The sequence below is a fragment of the Aegilops tauschii genome, chromosome 6, assembly GCF_002575655.3.
Source record: "Aegilops tauschii subsp. strangulata cultivar AL8/78 chromosome 6, Aet v6.0, whole genome shotgun sequence".
Classification (NCBI taxonomy): Eukaryota; Viridiplantae; Streptophyta; class Magnoliopsida; order Poales; family Poaceae; genus Aegilops; species Aegilops tauschii.
In genome coordinates, this window is record NC_053040.3 from 188,251,925 (window position 1) to 188,271,164 (window position 19,240).

The following is a 19,240-nucleotide window of genomic DNA, read 5'->3' on the forward strand; positions in this document are numbered from 1 at the left end:
AGGTTTTCATGGACGATTTCTCCGTCTATGGATCCTCTTTTGATGATTGCTTGAGCAACCTTGATCGAGTTTTGCGGAGATGTGAAGAAACTAATCTTGTCTTGAATTGGGAAAAGTGCCACTTTATGGTTAATGAAGGTATTGTCTTGGGGCATAAAGTTTCTAAAAGAGGTATTGAAGTTGATAAAGCCAAGGTTGATGCTATTGAAAAGATGCCATGTCCCAAGGACATAAAAGGTATAAGAAGTTTCCTCGGTCACGCCGGTTTTTATAGGAGGTTCATTAAGGACTTCTCAAAAATCTCTCGGCCTCTGACTAATTTATTACAAAAAGATATACCATTTGTCTTTGATGATGATTGTGTAGAAGCATTTGAAATACTTAAGAAAGCATTGATCTCTGCACCTATTGTTCAGCCACCTGATTGGAATTTACCTTTTTAAAATTATGTGTGATGCTAGTGATTATGCTGTAGGTGCTGTTCTAGGGCAAAGAGTTGATAAGAAATTAAATGTTATCCAATATGCTAGTAAGACTCTAGACAATGCTCAGAGAAACTATGCTACTACTGAAAAGGAATTCTTAGCAGTCGTATTTGCCTGTGATAAGTTCAGACCTTATATTGTTGATTCTAAAGTAACTATTCACACGGATCATGCTGCTATTAAATATCTTATGGAAAAGAAAGATGCTAAACCTAGACTTATTAGATGGGTTCTCTTGCTACAAGAATTTGATTTGCATATTGTTGATAGAAAGGGAGCTGAGAACCCTGTTGCAGACAACTTGTCTAGGTTAGAGAATGTTCTTGATGACCCACTACCTATTGATGATAGCTTTCCTGATGAACAATTAAATGTCATAAATACTTCTCGTACTGCTCCATGGTATGCTGATTATGCAAATTACATTGTTGGTAAATTTATACCACCTAGTTTCACATACCAGCAAAAGAAAAAGTTTTTCTATGACTTGAGACATTACTTTTGGGATGACCCACATTTTTATAAAAAGGAGTAGATGGTGTTATTAGACGTTGTGTACCTGAGCATGAACAGGAATAGATCCTACGCAAGTGTCGCTCCGAGGCTTATGGAGGACACCACGCTGGAGATAGAACTGCACATAAGGTATTGCAATCCGGTTTTTATTGGCCTACTCTCTTCAAGGATGCCCGTAAGTTTGTTTTATCTTGTGATGAATGTCAAAGAATTGGTAACATTAGTAGACGTCAAGAAATGCCTATGAATTATTCACTTGTTATTGAACCATTTGATGTTTGGGGCTTTGATTATATGGGACCTTTTCCTGCCTCTAATGGATACACACATATTTTAGTTGCTGTTGATTACATTACTAAGTGGGTAGAAGCTATTCCAACTAGTAGTGCTGATCATAACACCTCTATTAAGATACTTAAGGAAGTTATTTTTCCAAGGTTTGGAGTCCCTAGATATTTAATGACTGATGGTGGTTCACATTTTATTCATGGTGCTTTCCGTAAAATGCTCGCTAAGTATGATGTTAATCATAGAATTGCATCTCCTTATCACCCACAGTCTAGTGGTCAAGGAGAATTGAGTAATAGAGAACTCAAATTAATTTTGCAAAAGACTGTTAATAGATCTAGAAAGAATTGGTCCAAGAAACTTAATGATGCATTATGGGCCTATAGAACTGCATATAAAAATCCTATGGGTATGTCTCCGTATAAAATGGTTTATGGAAAAGCATGTCACTTACCTCTCGAACTAGAACATAAGGCTTATTGGGCTATTAAAGAACTCAATTATGATTTCAAACTTGCCGGTGAGAAGAGGTTATTTGACATTAGCTCACTTGATGAATGGAGAACCCAAGCCTACGAAAATGCCAAGTTGTTTAAAGAAAAAGTTAAAAGATGGCATGACAAAAGAATACAAAAGCGTGAGTTTAATGTAGGTGATTATGTATTGCTATACAAATCTCGTTTAAGATTTCTGCAGGAAAACTTCTCTCTAAATGGGAAGGCCCTTACGTTATCGAGGAGGTCTATCATTCCGGTGCCATAAAAATCAACAACTTCGAAGGCACAAATCCGAAGGTGGTGAACGGTCAAAGAACAAACATTATATCTCAGGTAATCCTATAAATGTTGAAACTAATGTTATTGAAACCGTAACACCGGAGGAATACATAAGAGACACTTTCCAGAACGTTTCAGACTCCAAAAAGGAATAGGTATGTGGTACGGTAAGTAAACCGACTCCAAAACAGTTCTAAAGGCATTTTTTCTCTGTTTTGGAATATTTAGAAAAATAGAAAAATAAGAAGCAGTCCGGGAAGGACACGAGGCCTCCACGAGGGTGGAGGGCGCGCCCCCCACCTCGTGGGCACCTCGTGTGCTCTCTGGAGTACGTTTTCTTGCACGTTACGTATTTTGGTCGGTAAAAATTCATTATATAATCTCCCGAAGGTTTTGACTCCTGTATCACGCAAATATTCTCTATTCTCGTTTCGAGCTGTTGCTGTTGCAGATTAGAGCAAGATGTCTTCTCAAGAGTCAGTCGGGGAGAGCCGAGTGTCTCATCCAGCATCAAGACCAAGGACAAACAGCGATGCTGACCACTTTGGGCCAGCAACGGAGGAAGAGATGGAGGCTGATTTGATGAGGATAGATGCCATGGAGGATTAAGAAGTCACTTCTCGCTTCCGAGCTGGGTTCACGATGGGGGAACTACAGAGCTCAGCCATTCCAAACTCGGTTATCCCTTCCAATGTTAGATTTCTTTCTTATGAAAATATGAAGAAGAGTGTCATTTCTTCTCCCGCAGCTATGCAACACCCTTGGGTGCAAGGAGCTTTAGCCATTACAGGAAAGCTTCGTAAGGAAATAATGGACCTCAAGCAGCAACTCAATAAGCTCGAGGAAGAGAATCGTATCTTGAGGGGCATTATCGCCAAGAATATCACATCACCATCCCCGAAGAAGGAGACATAATCACATGGGTATGGGCACTCCCCTTGGCAACTGCCAAGCTTGGGGGAGATGCCCCGGTATCGTATCACCATCACACTCCTATCTTTACTGTTTTTCTCAGTTCGATCCTATTAGTAGTATCTTGATCTAGTAGAGTAAAGTTTTGGTATGATCTAATTTTGAGTTTTGCTTTATGATCCTTCTATGTAATCGAGCCCGTGAGCTATATAATAAAGATTAGTGTTGAGTCAAGGGCTTGATTATCTTGCCATGATCTTGAGTGAATAAAATAAAAGAGAAAAGAATAAAAAGAAATAAAGAGATCATATTGATCTTATCAAGAGTAATGACTTCACATAGAAAGAGTATGATGATTAAAAATTGTTGAGAGTTGGCAAACATAGCTTTGGTCATTGTTGCAATTAATAGGAAGTAATAAAGAAAGAGAGGTTTCACATATAAATATACTATCTTGGACATCCTTTATAATTGTGAGCACTCACTAAAATATGACATGCTAAAGAGTTGATGTTGGACAAGACAACGTAATGGGTTATGTTTTCTTATATCTGAGGTAAAGTATATTGTCATGGATCATCCAACATGTTGAGCTTGCCTTTCCCCCTCATGCTAGCCAAATTCTTTGCACCAAGTAGAGATACTACTTGTGCTTCCAAATACCCTTAAACCAGTTTTGCCAGGAGAGTCCACCATATCTACCTATGGATTGAGTAAGATCCTTCAAGTAAGTTGTCATCGGTGCAAGAAGTAGAAATTGCTCTCTAAATATGTGTGATTGATTGGTGTGGAGGAAATAAGCTTTATACGATCTTGTGATGTGGAAGAAATAAAAGCGACAGACTGCATAATAAAGGTTCATATCACAAGTGGCAATATAAAGTGACGTTCTTTCGCATTAAGATTTTGTGCATCCAACCCTGAAAGCGCATGGCAACCTCTGCTTCCCGCTGCGAAGGGCCTATCTGTTACTATTATCCTCTACCTTATGCAAGAGTCATGGTGATCTTCACCTTTCCTTTTTACATTTTATCCTTTGGCGAGCACAGGATGTTGGAAATATCCTGATATATATATGTAATTGGATGTGGGTTAGCATGAATTATTATTGTTGACATTACCCATGAGGTAAAAGGTTGGGAGGTGAAACTATAAGCCCCTATCTTTCCCTGTGTCCGATTAAAACTCCGTAACCACAAGTATTGCGTGAGTGTTAGCAATTATGAAAGACTAAATGATAGTTGAGTATGTGGACTTGCTAGAAAGCTCTGACATAGACTCTTTCTGATGTTATGATAAATTGCAATTGCTTCAGTGACTGAGATTATAGTTTGTTAGTTCTCAATAAAGTTTCTGATTCATACTTTGCATTGTGAATAGATTATTACTTGAGCATAAGAAATCATATGACAATATCCATATATGTTGCTGTTATGAGAATAATCATGATGCCTTCATGTCTGTATTTTATTTTATCGACACCTCTACCTCTAAACATGTGGACATATTTATCGTTATCGGCTTTCGCTTGAGGACAAGCGAGGTCTAAGCTTGGGGGAGTTGATACGTCCATTTTGCATCATGCTTTTATATCAATATTTATTGCATTATGGGCTGTTATTACACATTATGTCACAATAGTTATGCATATTCTCTCTTATTTTACAAGGTTAACATAAGGAGGGAGAATGCCGGCAGCTGGAATTCTGGGCTGGAAAAGGAGCAAATATTAGAGACCTACTCTGCACAACTCCAAAAGTCCTGAAACTCCACGAATGTTATTTTTGGAAATAATAAAAAATACTGAGCGGAAGAAATACGTTAGGGGGGCCTCCACCTGTCCACGAGGGTGGGGGGCATGCCCTACCCCCCTGGGCGCGCCCCCTGCCTCGTGGGCCCCCTGTTGGCCCTCCGGTGCCCATCTTCTGCTATATGAAGTCTTTCGTCCGAAGAAAAATCATAAGCAAGCTTTCAGGACGAGACTCCACCGCCACGAGGCGGAACCTTGGCGGAACCAATCTAGGCCTCCGGCAGAGCTGTTCTGCCCGGGACACTTCCCTCCGGGAGGGGGAAATCATCGCCATCGTCATCACCAACGCTCCTCTCATCGGGAGAGGGCAATCTCCATCAACATCTTCACCGGCACCATCTCCTCTCAAACCCTAGTTCATCTCTTGTATCCAATTCTTGTCTCCAAGTCTGGGATTGGTACCTGTAGGTTGCTAGTAGTGTTGATTACTCCTTGTAGTTGATGCTAGTTGGTTTATTTGGTGGAAGATCATATGTTCAGATCCTTTATGCATATTAATACCCCTCTGATTATGAACATGAATATGCTTTGTGAGTAGTTACGTTTGTTCCTGAGGACATGGGAGAAGTCTTGCTATTAGTAGTCATGTGAATTTGGTATTCGTTCGATATTTTGATGAGATGTATGTTGCCTATCCTCTAGTGGTGTTATGTGAACGTCGACTACATAACACTTCACCATTATTTGCGCCTAGAGGAAGGCATTGGGAACTAATAAGTGGATGATGGGTTGCTAGAGTGACAGAAGCTTAAACCCTAGTTTATGCGTTGCTTCGTAAGGGGCTGATTTGGATCCATATGTTTCATGCTATGGTTAGGTTTACCTTAATACTTTTGTTGTAGTTGCGGATGCTTGCAATAGAGGTTAATCATAAGTGGGATGCTTGTCCAAGTAAGGACAGCACCCAAGCACCGGTCCACCCACATATCAAATTATCAATGTACCGAACACGAATCATATGAACGTGATGAAAACTAGCTTGACGATAATTCCCATGTGTCGTGGAATTAACACGTCAGATGTCCTTAGCGTGAGGACTTAGTCATGAGGCCAGCACATCTATGTAGTAGCTTGAGAGGGGTTGATTGGGATGAGAGACGCAGGGCGGATCAACGCACAAGACAAGGGTTTAGACAGCTTCGGGCCCCAGGAAACATCATCCGGTAACAACCCTACGTGCTGTTTGAGGCTAGGTCTCATTATGCTCATGGGAGAGTCACCGGTAAGCCGGCTCTTTGTGTCTAGCCCTAGAGATTGTTTCATGTTGCCCGTCCCCCTTTGGGGTGCCCTGCCCCTCCTTATATAAGTTAGAGGGGCGGGTTACATGTGGAGTCCTAGTAGGACTAGGACTAGTCTATCTTTTCTTACAAGTTGAATACAAGTCCGGGTCTCACTTCCTTGGTAGGAGAATAGTCTTTATGCCTTTCTTCATAAATCGGCCCACCATAACATGAGCCGGCCTTCTGGGCTTTGGGCCTACTCTTCTGTCTGACCCGCCGTCGGGGCCATCATTAAATCGCCAGGCTCGTGAGTCGTCACACCAGTGAACCGCCAGACCTATGAGTCGCCAATCCTCCGGCGGGTCACGATGAAGCGCCAGGTCCGGCCGGGTCATACTTCCGGCCGGGTCATACCGCGGGGTATATCCCCGACATTAGCCCCCAGTTTAATTTGGATTTGTCCATGTTAAACTGATCCTGTAAAATAAACACAAGAACAAACTTGATAGGTTGTGTTCCGGGTTAAATATTTTCGTGAACCGGCACCTGATCATATTTAAGTCCTTGTCATTTCCTCCTGGATGCATACTCAAGATCTAATAGCAAATCTCCAGATATGTCCAAACCTTGCCAATGCAAAAAATCCGAGCACTTCTTTTGAAAAATCCGGGTCAATAGGCCAGCTTCAGAGTCAATTTGCTGGCATTGGTCTCTTGTAGAGAAATATTGTAAGAAATAATCCACTTGAGTCAGCTTCCAAAGCGCCGGCTTAAAATTATAGGTCTTAAAATACTCATCTGGTTTTCAACCGGCTTAAAGATATAGATCTTGCCGAGTTATAATTTCCAAAATCTCCGGGTTATAAAAGACTGATGATGCCGGGTCATAATTGTTGCCAACGCCGGTTCATGTTTATTGATGACGCCGGGTTGTAGTCACAGGGTCATAATGATTGGTGACGCCGGGTCAATCTAGTTTGCTCAAAACAAAGAATTTGAAAATATTTCTTCGATAATAATATAATACCTGTAGCCCCCAAGGGCCGGTTTAATCAGCATGAATAAGCCGGGACTTATCACCATGGCTTTAAATAAAATCCAGTTGTGTAGCCCCCATGAGTCGGCTATAGTCATAGTAGTGTAGCCGGGTCATCCTAGAATTGTCTTGAATTGTTGCCAGGAGCAATTGGTAGCCCCCAAGGGCCGGCTCATTACGATGTGATGATTCGGGTCTTCAATGAAGTGAGCAAAAAATGACTTGGCATTAGCCCCCAAGTGCCATGGTGCATGCTGGCAGTGACATGGGACTTGCATATTTGATGTAATCTCAACTTGAATAATGTAGCCCCCAAGTGCCGGGTTGTAAGCCTGCAGCGACTCGGGACTATTCCTTTCATTGTAGAATAAATCATATCCATTGATAAAATAATAGCCATTGCGCCAAAGCGACTTTGAAAACCTCAATCATAATATTAGTTACTAATAACCATAATAAAAATCCAGCCATGCTGGCTATTAAACATTTGAATAACCCGGTTTGAAACCTCAATCATTCAGTATCATAGTGAAAATCTAGCCAAGTTTGGCTATTTAAAGATTCAAATACCTTATCTGTTGACAAGTAAATCCGGAGTTTAAATACCCGGCGACTCTTGGCCGATGGCGATTTATTACGCCTCCATTGTAAGCCGGAAATTTTATAACCCGGCGGCTTATAGCCTTTGAGAAAACCAAGAATTGACAACCCTTTTGAGACACCAATTTCAATCTTTGATGATGGGCTTGAACTTAATCATTTATGTAAGTCATAGCCCTGTAAATCCTGCACAGAGTTTAAACAACATATGCCCTGGCGACTTAACGTTAAAAGCCAGGGCGGGTAATCACCCAAATGTAGTCTTATCCTGCACACAAGTAGATCACAAGATCCCTTGGCGGTTTACCGCAGGGCGGGTCATAATATCTCACATATAACCACTTTGATATTGATTTTGTACTGCCGGTTTACATGACCTATGCAGTAAGGGTGATAACCCAATCCTTAGAAGCCAATGCTTCCACATAGATGATGATTGTCATAAGCTGGCGATTTACCATTGAAAATCAAGCCGGGTTAAATAACAACCACTCATATACACTTTAGATATGAAAAAGAGCTTCAAATAAAATCCAAATTTTTTTTGCAAAAAGAGACTTCAAAATTTTTGAGGCTTCTGATTCGAATACGATCAGAAAACCGTCCCAAAGGGGTTAAGCTAAGATTCGAATACGATCATATAGCCCCCAGTGGCTTTGGCGTTGCCGATCAAGAGGGTATCGACAGCTATGTTCTCTTTGGTTCGAATACGACCTATGTTTGAACAGGAAGCCCCCAAATGACCTTGAGAGTTGTTTAACGACGCTGATTCGAATACGATCCACGTCGGTTCCCAAAGGGGGTTGAGCTATGGTTCAAATATGACCAAGAAACTCCCCAATGAGCTCGGCAGTGTGCCAATCAAGTGGGTATCGACAGCTATGTTCTCTTTGGTTCGAATACGACCTATGTTTAAACAGGAAGCCCCCAAGTGATCATGAGAATATTTAACGACTCTAGTTCGAATACGATCAGGGTCACACCAAAAGGGTTAAGCTAAATTCGAATACGATCAGCTCCCAATGGTCATTAAAGCAGGGTACCTATATTTGAGTTGTGCTTTGTAACAGACTCTTTAGTCCCTTTAATTTTTCCTGAGAACACGAACTTTGCGAGGGATAAATTCTTTTTTGAACCGGAAATTCTTAAACTGGATATTGAGAGTTTCAAAGTTTTGTAATAGACAAATTTACCTTGAACCGGATTTTGAACCGGATTGGGAGCTTCAAAGCTTTGTGGCAGATAAATTTCTCTTGAACCGGATTTTAAACCGGAATCTTTATTTTGAACCGGCAATTTTCTGACGGCCTTTAAATTTTCATCAATATGGTAGCAACCTCCCGAACCGGGTTATCATTCCCTCCAACGACCCGGGGTTCCCGAGTCATGTCACTGTAGCCCCCGAGTCTCAAGATGACTCGAGGAGTTGGCTTGAGATTCTCCATATTTAACCGTGATATAAACCGGCATAACTTGTATATCATTGGTGTTGATAGCACGATGTGTATCCACAGAAGGTTGAGGTGACTGCGGCGGGTTATAAATGATCCCGTATGAGCCGTGTCAGCAACTCGGCCAAGGGTTCCTTCCAACTGGCTGTTTGAAGTTTGACCAAACTGTAGTGACGGCGACTTGTGTGCATGTCCATTGAGCCGTCCAGTGCAGACGGCGGTTGATGACACATGAAAATTTTCCTCCAAGCTGTTGGAAGAAAAACCGGGCTTCCCAAGCAGTGACTTGCTCATATTCAATAAAACGCTCATGCAGACAGATGCCGTCCTGGTGTGTCGATGTAAACCAGGCCGCAATAGACGGATGGAAAAGACGATCGCCGCATCCGAGGCAGCTCAAACAGATGAACCGGCTGCGGCGCTGTAAACCGGCGCGAGCGAGTCAACCATGTTTGTTTTGACGTAGTGAACAAATGTCCTGCATCAACAATAGTACAGACCAAGGCAAAGATAAACTGCTCTTTGACAAAAATACTATGCATTAAGAACAAACTTGGATGAATATCACCTGATTCGCCCAAGCAACAGATGAGCCGGCCACGGCACTATAATCCGGTGTGGACGGGCGAGTCGGCCACGGGGGGTGAATCGGTCGCAGGAGCAGACAGATGAATCGGCCGCGGCGTTGTAAACCGGTGCGGACGAGCAAATTGTCCTCCTCGTGGTAAGCCGATGCGGACTCGTGAACCGGTCGCGAGGGCAGGTGGGCGAGTCGTTTGTGGTGCTGCAATGTAGCGTGGACGGGCGAGTCGGCCGGCGCATTGACGTAATCCGGATTATGACACGCCAGTCCATGAAGCCGTGCGGTACCGCCGAACATGCCTCCGTGGCATAACACCACTTTGTAATGAATAATTCTCTTGCATATGACAATGCACAAACGAGAGTAATTGTTCGCGAAGAAAATAAGAATGTATCAATAGAAACTTGACGGGATGGATTTCACCTGATATGTTTTATCAAGAAGCATCAGCTGTAGGGTTGCAGTAATGATGACAGAGATGGCGGCTTAAAGCACGGCTCCGGGCGGGTCAAGGCCAGTAAACAGCTGCGGCGGCGCAGAAGTAGTGGCGGCCGAGAAGGTCGCAAGGATGAGACAACGGCAAAGGCGTGAAGCGCCGGCGGCTCACCATAGCAGGGGCGGCTCAATGCTGCCTCGGCGGCTTAATAAACGCTAGTACAAAAGTGATGTTGGCGCGCGCCCCTTATGCGACACCTTTGTAGTGAATAAGGGTCCTGCGAAAAAAATACCACAGGCCAAAGTAATTGTTCTTTGACAAAAAGGAATATGTGCCAAAATTATACTTAGAGGGATATCACCTGATTCGCCCGGACAACAGATGAGTCGGCCGTGGCATTGTAAGCCAGTGCGGACGGGCGAGTCGGCCGCGTTGTGTTGCTGATTTGTTCAGATGACGGTGATCCGTTCAACGCAACAAAGGCGGCTCAGGCAGGCCGGCAATTTAATATAGCCCTCGACGGCTCAATACGACAGAGACGGCTCAATGCAGTTCCATGGTGATGGCGGATTATAGGCCGAACGAGGTTCGGGTCTCGACAGGCTGTTGAAGCAGGCCTGGAATAGAGGTCGGCGACTCAACGCGGGTGAACCTCGGCAGCTGCAGAGGTGAGATGTCCACGGCGGTCGCTGCGGTCACATAGGAAACAGAGTCGAAGACCCTGGCGAAGTAGCATCCGGCTCAAGGTGAGCCCTCCTTCTCCGGGTCACAGTTGGTTTGTACCCATGTCCGCGCAGCGTTTAAAACAAGGGCAACGACAGACCACATCGGTCGGCGGTGGCTGCGTGGCCGGGCGGCTCAACGCGACAGAGGCAGGGGTGGCCGCGGCTCGGCGAGGCAAAGGCAGCCGCATCAGCAACTCTACGTGCCGGCGAAATGAGGTGAGGAGAGCCGCGGGTGCTCGGTGAGGCGACGGCGGAGGTTGTTTGCTGCGGAGGCCGGCCGGCTTGGCGCGGGTAGCCCAGGTTGCATCCATGGCCACAGCGGCGGGCGGCAGGGCCAGCAACAGTTGCATCTTCCTCCGGGTCATTGACGGCTTGACCAATCCATGTCCGATTCCTTTTCCAAATCATTACTTTCTTTATTTAATCTTTAGTCACGCTGGCCCCTCCAGGTTCTAGTGGGTGTAGCAGCAAGGGATTGAACCCAAAAACTGATTTTGCTTCTCATGGCCGAAACTCACTAGACAATCTGAAGTAGATTAAACTTGTATGGAGTATTACTTTGCTTCTGGCCAGCGAGTAGTTGTACTAGTTGTAATTGGTCAAAACTCTCTGTACTTGGTGTCCTGCGGTAGTTGGACGAGGTGAGGGCGGCCTGGAGCGAAGATGACAAAGCGGTCAAGGCGCGTTTTTCCTCCTTCGAGCCGTGCTAGTTTTGGACGAAACCATCTCCGCATCTTCCAGGTCGTGGCCCTTGTATTTTATTTTTATTTTTAATCTCCAACCACATGTCGGATTCCTTCTGAGATCTTGTCTAGACCAGTATCTTTTAAGCCGGCTCGTACCATATTGTTACGCTTGGAACCTCTCCTTGATGCTTCTTGAGTCTTCACGTGATGCATCGGATTTGATCAATCCAAACTTGCTCTGGTTAGAGCTCACTAACATGATCTCGGCGACTTGCGATGGCGCACAGGAGTAACCCTAACTTCTTGAATCTTCTTTATCCGATGAATTGCAATCTTCTCAGTTCCTCAGAGAGATCCCTCCAAGAACTCAAGACCACCGTGCGCGAGCCCCACGGTGGGCGCCAACTGTCGTGGAATTAACACGTCAGATGTCCTTAGCGTGAGGACTTAGTCATGAGGCCAGCGCATCTATGTAGTAGCTTGAGAGGGGTTGATTGGGATGAGAGATGCAGGGCGGATCAACGCACAAGACAAGGGTTTAGACAGCTTCGGGCCCCGGGAAACATCATCCGGTAACAACCCTACGTGTTGTTTGAGGCTAGGTCTCATTATGCTCACGGGAGAGTCGCCGGTAAGCCGGCTCTTTGTGTCTAGCCCTAGAGATTGTTTCATGTTGCCCGTCCCCCTTTGGGGTGCCCTGCCCCTCCTTATATAAGTTAGAGGGCGGGTTACATGTGGAGTCCTAGTAGGACTAGGACTAGTCTATCTTTTCTTACAAGTTGAATACAAGTCCGGGTCTCACTTCCTTGGTAGGAGAATATTCTTTATGCCTTTCTTCATAAATCGGCCCACCATAACATGAGCCGGCCTTCTGGGCTTTGGGCCTACTCTTCTGTCTGACCCGCCGTCGGGGCCAACATTAAATCGCCAGGCTCGTGAGTCGTCACACCAGTGAACCGCCAGACCTATGAGTCGCCAATCCTCCGGCGGGTCACGATGAAGCGCCAGGTCCGGCCGGGTCATACCGCGGGGTATATCCCCGACACCATGTGTCCTCGAGAGCGCTTTTCTTTATATAAGAGTTTGTCCAGGCTTGTCCTTTGCTACAAAAAGGATTGGGCCACCTTGCTGCACTTTATTTACTTTTGTTACTTGTTGCTCGTTACAAATTATCATATCACAAAACTATCTGTTACCTATTATTTCAGTGCTTGCAGAGAATACCTTGCTGAAAACCGCTTATCATTTCCTTCTGCTCCTCGTTGGATTCAACACTCTTACTTATCAAAAGGGCTACGATAGATCCCCTATACTTGTGGGTCATCAGTACACGACACATGCATGCACACACACTCGGCCGCAGAATGCACGCTGCATGGAGGCGTGCACCATCTGCGGCGATGTCTGGTTCGTCGTGCTACGGCGAAGCTCGCACACAACGACGCCTACACATCTCTTGCGGCACCTCTTTGCCATCATGGCTCAACGACTAGTCGGAGACGAAGAGGACCGCAGCCTCGGCCTTAGAGCTAGCATCGATGGAAAAGCACGCACGCTGCACGCACACGAGCACGTACGGAGTGCCCACGACGTGGTGCGTCCCCAGTCGCCTCTACTCCTTCTGGGTATGTTGTCTATCAAGGCAGCTGCATGCCTAATGATGATGTGGGTGAGTTCTTCTAGGACTCAGATGATGACAAGGAAAATTATGGGGAGTGGGCTCTCATGGAAGAGCCTAGCTATATGCAGATTCCTAGACAAATAGAATAAATGTGAAGAAAGAGAAAGAGAGAAGGTTGAAAAAAGTACTAAGTGATGTTATAGCCAACCTTGTAGCCCACACTACTATATGAGTGACTACTAGCAATGTGCCCGTGTGTTGCAACGGATCCAAAATAGAATAATACAAGTTCACAAACTTGAAAGAAAAACACTCTAGTTTGGTGTATATATCACTAAAAATATACTCGTATTAGGTTTCACTCAAAATATATTCCTTGTGGTTATTTTGATGAGGTGGGGGAGGGATGTGGTTGGTTTCAAGATACAAAGGGGTTTCTGCAAATTGGAGCAGAGAAGTGGGGTCTTGTTGCAAAAATGCCACGACTTACATCATAGTCGTTAGATGCAGATCTGATGGTCAGAAATGACGGATGGCAGACACACCATCATCACCAACTGAGTCTTTTATAGGATTATTATAGTAGTACATGGCAGTTTCTTATAGCCATCAACTGGCTATACTATTAACCATGCTCTTAGGCTGGTCATAGTGCAGAGTAACTTAGACTAGTGTCATGCATATGACACTAGTCTAAGTTACTACCTCCATAATGCAAAGTAACATAGTAGTAGTGTCATACTAGTTGGCTTCATTTATTACCTTGTAGACTCATCCTCTCTTGGAAAGCGCTATGTTACAGTAACATATTTTTTCTCGAATACGCACGAGTGTGCGTATCATTCATTAAAGAAGAGAGGGGAAAGAGCCCCAAATCCACAGTTACAAGCTTATTTACATGCGGAATTAATCCGGCACCACCCTAGTTTCTACAATGGACTACTCGCTTGTGCCCCACACTACATATTATGTTACTCTAAACACATCTGTCCTCATTACATACATGCCACATAAGCAAACTTGTCTTGGACTACGCTATGTTACTACCTAGGAGTATGTTACTCCCACTATGAACTGTTGCACGTCCACCGCAGCAAAAGTTTCTCCTCGTGCTGCGAGCCACCGCGCACGCGTTGGCGAGGGAGAAGGCGGTAGTAAACAAGCTTCTCGTCGTTCTGCGAGTTGCCGCGTGTTGGCAAAAGGATGAACAAAGCTCACGTCAATAAAAAAGAGTGGAAGAGCATAGATTCTCGACGACCGAGAAGGAGCAAGGAACCTCGTGGTGGAGCGTCTGCACTCATAATATTTTATATTATTCAGCGATATAAAATCAACCAATCATCTCCACAGTGGACTGGAAGAGTACGAAACACGGCAGCCCGGTGTAGTTACATCATACTACATGGCTAACCCACGCTATCACCATTTTTCTTGGCCTCCGTGCGACACCTAGCTCTAGTAATCCAGCAGCCCGTATTGCTTCTCGCTCCTCATCTCTCTCAAAGTGCGGCGGGCTGGCGTTTTTGCCGTCTATTGATGTCGGTTAACTCATCACATGTTACTGACATGCCAAGAGCATTCTAAAAAATATTGTACTCATCACATGTTATGCCAAGAAGAGGAAGCGCTTTGACCGACGGACAAAACGAGACAGGCATGCCGTGCCGTGAGTGGGTCCAGTTTCTCGTTTTGAACTCGTTTAGAACACTTGGTTTTGACTATTGATAACATTTTATATAGGGCCTAATGTATTCTTCGAGGATGCCTTTGTCTATTGATAAGATTTATATAATTTAAAAATTATATCATTCGAAGATCCTTTCACGTTCCGTTAAAAAAAGATCCTTTCATGTACGAATTTGACTGTATGCTTTGAGCAACTTGCATGTCCTATACTGCTCCTGTTTGGATACTCTAACTTAGCTAGAGGTTAGACTAACTCATGACTAACCCTGAACTAACTGTACCCAAAGAGGTGTTTGGGTGACAGGGTTAGATTGACAATAAATGCACTTGATGGAGAGAGAAAAGTGATTTTCCAGTGGGCCCAATGAGAACTATCTCCAATTAGCACCTCTTGGGTGGGATAGTTTTTTTTGGTGGGTTCGGTGCAACTTGCTCCAATTTAACCCTCATGCTTGGATACTTTAGGGCTATTTGAGCCCCAACTAGCTCAAACTAACTCTAACCCATGGATCCAAACAGGCCCAAAGTTAGTCTCAAAAAACACATTAAGCCCTATATACATGGACAAACGGAGTAGATGATACTAGCAAATGCTCACCATTAGTAGTAGTTCATTGGTTGGTTTCAATTTTTGATTCAGTTGCTGTGCTGCTACCGCCAATATTCGCGTGTGGTTGTTTCTAGAGTGAAAATAAGGAGGTACTAGTACTTACTATGGGAAAGGTGAAGTGATGGTTGCTTCGCTCGACCAACTTATTACTCTGGGAATATGGGAGTACCAGCGGATTCAAGGAACAGAGAAATGATGGTTGCTTCATCTGAGCAACTTACTGTGGTGCAGGTGGGGCTCTGTGATTTGACTGCTCACTAGACATTACTACTGCGGCGCAACGACCGGGGTGAATCTTTCCCTGCAGTTGTGCACTCAATATTGCTGCATTGCAGGTGGAGCCGGATGAAGGATGTCCCACATGTCGGCGAAACAAAGTTGAATTGTTTCTGGCATTGCTATCAATCCTTCAGGATTTGTTTATATGTACACATACTTTTAATGAAATTGTACTATGATGCTATGAAGGTTTCAACTTTGGTTCCCGTAGGAAAAAAAGGGTTTCAACTTAGGATTCATGTGTCCTCTTGCCTCAAGATTATCTCGTTACAACATTCCATCAAATAGTACAAATGAAACTACCATGGCTGCTAATGCATCTCAATGGTTCACAGAGCAGCGCCAATATTCACATCACAATTGAAGACAAAGTTGTGAGAAGGTGTACAAATAAAGAAAAATATATAATTGATCGATGTTGTTCGTAGGCATGACTCCATTTCCTGGGCACAGTGTTCATTGCTTGGTAGCTAGTTTCACCCAGCTGTGTAGCCAAAAAAGAGGTGTATGGAGGACACCACAATCCGATCATTTTGTGCAGCTCCACTAAAATCGAGCGGACCATCCCTCTTTGCAAAGATATACAGTCAGTGTGATTACAGTAATAGTGGAACTAGATGATGAAACATAACACACACAAATAGAAGCCGATCACCTCTGCGATCTCTCTTTAGGACTAACTACTTGTTGGAGAAGATTAGGCACGGAGTTGGATGAGGAGGATAGCAAAACCAATCTCCCTTTCTGTAGTCCCACAGAAATGTAAAAACATTGCCCGTGTGACATTTTGGCGGAACTGCACAAAACACTCTTAAGAAAAAAGTGATTTGTGCAGTTCACCAAAATGTCACAATGACAACGAGGTGAAAATGGATAGCCCTATTTGCAAAAGGAGGTAGAAATGAAACAATTACTTCCCAATAACATGAGTTGAAAACACATACGCCGACAAAAAAGAAGCATATTCCATGCAATAATGGAAAGATAGCAGCATGGTGGTTTATCAAAAATGGTTTGAGGATGAGATTGCAAGATGGAAAGTACGCCGGCCGAGATACGTTTTAAGCAAACAACTAAAGAAGATCCACATGCAGCAACGCGGGAAGATGGGCAGTGGAGCAAGGCCGGAGGAAGCTATACCTGAGGGTCGTCAGGATGTTACTAGGAGGGTGCCGGCGGCCGGGATCTGCCCATACTGCGGCAGCGAGCAAGTGGCGAAGGCCCTACCACGCTGGAGCTTGGTTGGAGAGAACGGCGGGTACCGCAGATCGGGACGTGCTGCCTCAACACCGTCGAACGGAGAAACGATGCACATCCTCCCTTTCCGCCAGCAGACAGGATGTGGCCGGATCACTGACCAACGGTGAGAGAGAGAGAGAGAGAGGCCGCCGCCGCCTTGTGTGAGATGGTGTGAGGAGAGACAAACCCCAGCAGGCAGGCTCCGTTCTATATAGTGGAGCGGAATTTTCCATTTCCCCACGGCAATTATTTTATATTCTATACGTGCCATTGAGGAATATATATAACTTTATTTAATACTAACGCGTTCCGTCCAGGCGTGGTACCCGACCCTCCTTCGAGTAAACAACCGCTACACGCGTCAAATTATCATGTGGGCTGCCTTTTCGTATAGGAACGAACTCCATCATGTACCCGCGCGGCCTCAAAATATGCCGCTCAAATTATTATTTATCTCTATTTCAAAAATCGAGCTCTGGCACCTCTACAAATCCTTGCTTCCCTCTGCGAAGGGCCTATCTATTTACTTTTATGTTGAGTCATCATCCTCTTATTAAAAAGCACCAGTTGGAGAGCATTGCTGTCATTTGCATGCATTACTATTAGTTTACATTGAGTATGACTATGACTAGATCTCTTTTACCATGAATTACAATGTTTAGTCGGTCCTTGATCTTCAGAGGTGCTCTGCATTTATGTTTTGCGGTCTCAGAAAGGGCTAGCGAGATACCATCTTGTTATATCATATTATGATTGTTTTGAGAAAGTGTTGTCATCCGAGATTTATTATTATTGCTCGCTAGTGGATTATGCCATTGATATGAGTAAACATGAGACCTAAGTGTTATTGTGAATATGGTTGGTTCATAATCTTTGCTGAAAACTTGAATGCTGGCTTTCCATATTTATAACAACAAGAGCAAACAGAATTTGTAAAAGTTTTTCTTTATCACTTTCAGTTTGTCAACTGAATTGCTTGAGGACAAGCAAAGGTTTAAGCTTGGGGGAGTTGATACGTCTCCAACGTATCTACTTTTCCAAATGCTTTTGCCCTTGTTTTGGACTCTAACTTGTATGATTTGAATGGAACTAACCCGGACTGACGCTTTTTTCAGCAGAATTGCCATGGTGTTGTTTTTGTGCAGAAATAAAAGTTCTCGGAATGACCTGAAACTTCATGGAGAATATTTTTGGAATATATAAAAAATACTGGCGAAAGAATCGACACCAGGGGGCCACACCCTGTCCACGAGGGTGGGGGCGCGCCTACCCCCCTGGGGCGCGCCCCCTGCCTCGTGAGCCCCCTGAGGCTCCACCGACCTCAATTCCAACTCTATATATTCACGTTCGGGGAGAAAAAAACCAGAGAGAAGGATTCATCGCGTTTTACGATACGGAGCCGCCGCCAAGCCCTAATCTCTCTCGGGAGGGCTGATCTGGAGTCCTTTCGGGCTCCGTAGAGGGGAATCCATCGCCATCGTCATCATCAACCATCCTCCATCACCAATTTCATGATGCTCACCGCCGTGCGTGAGTAATTCCATCGTAGGCTTGCTCGAGGGTGATGGGTTGGATGAGATTTATCATGTAATCGAGTTAGTTTTGTTAGGGTTTGATCCCTAGTATCCATTATGTTCTGAGATTGATGTTGCTATGACTTTGCTATGCTTAATGCCTGTCACTAGGGCCCGAGTGCCATGATTTCAGATCTGAACCTATTATGTTTTCATGAATATATGTGAGTTCTTGATCCTATCTTGCAAGTCAATAGTCACCTACTATGTGTTGTGATCCGGTAACCCCGAAGTGACAATAATCGGGACCACTCCCGGTGATGACCGTAGTTTGAGGACTTCATGTATTCACTAAGTGTTAATGCTTTGGTCCGGTACTCTATTAAAATGAGGCCTTAATATCCCTTAGTTTCCAATAGGACCCCGCTGCCACGGGAGGGTAGGACAAAAGATGTCATGCAAGTTCTTTTCCATAAGCACGTATGACTATATTAGGAATACATGCCTACATTACATTGATGAACTGGAGCTAGTTCTGTGTCACCCTATGTTATAACTGTTCCATGAGGAATCGCATCCGACATAATTATCCATCACTGATCCAATGCCTACGAGCTTTTCACATATTGATCTTTGCTTAGTTACTTTGGTCTTGCCACTGTTACAATTACTACAAAACTGCTACTATTACTTTTACCAGCGTGTCAGTGGAAACGACACCTATGGGGTCACTGGGATCCCTTCTATGGTTGGCGGGCGCGACGTTGT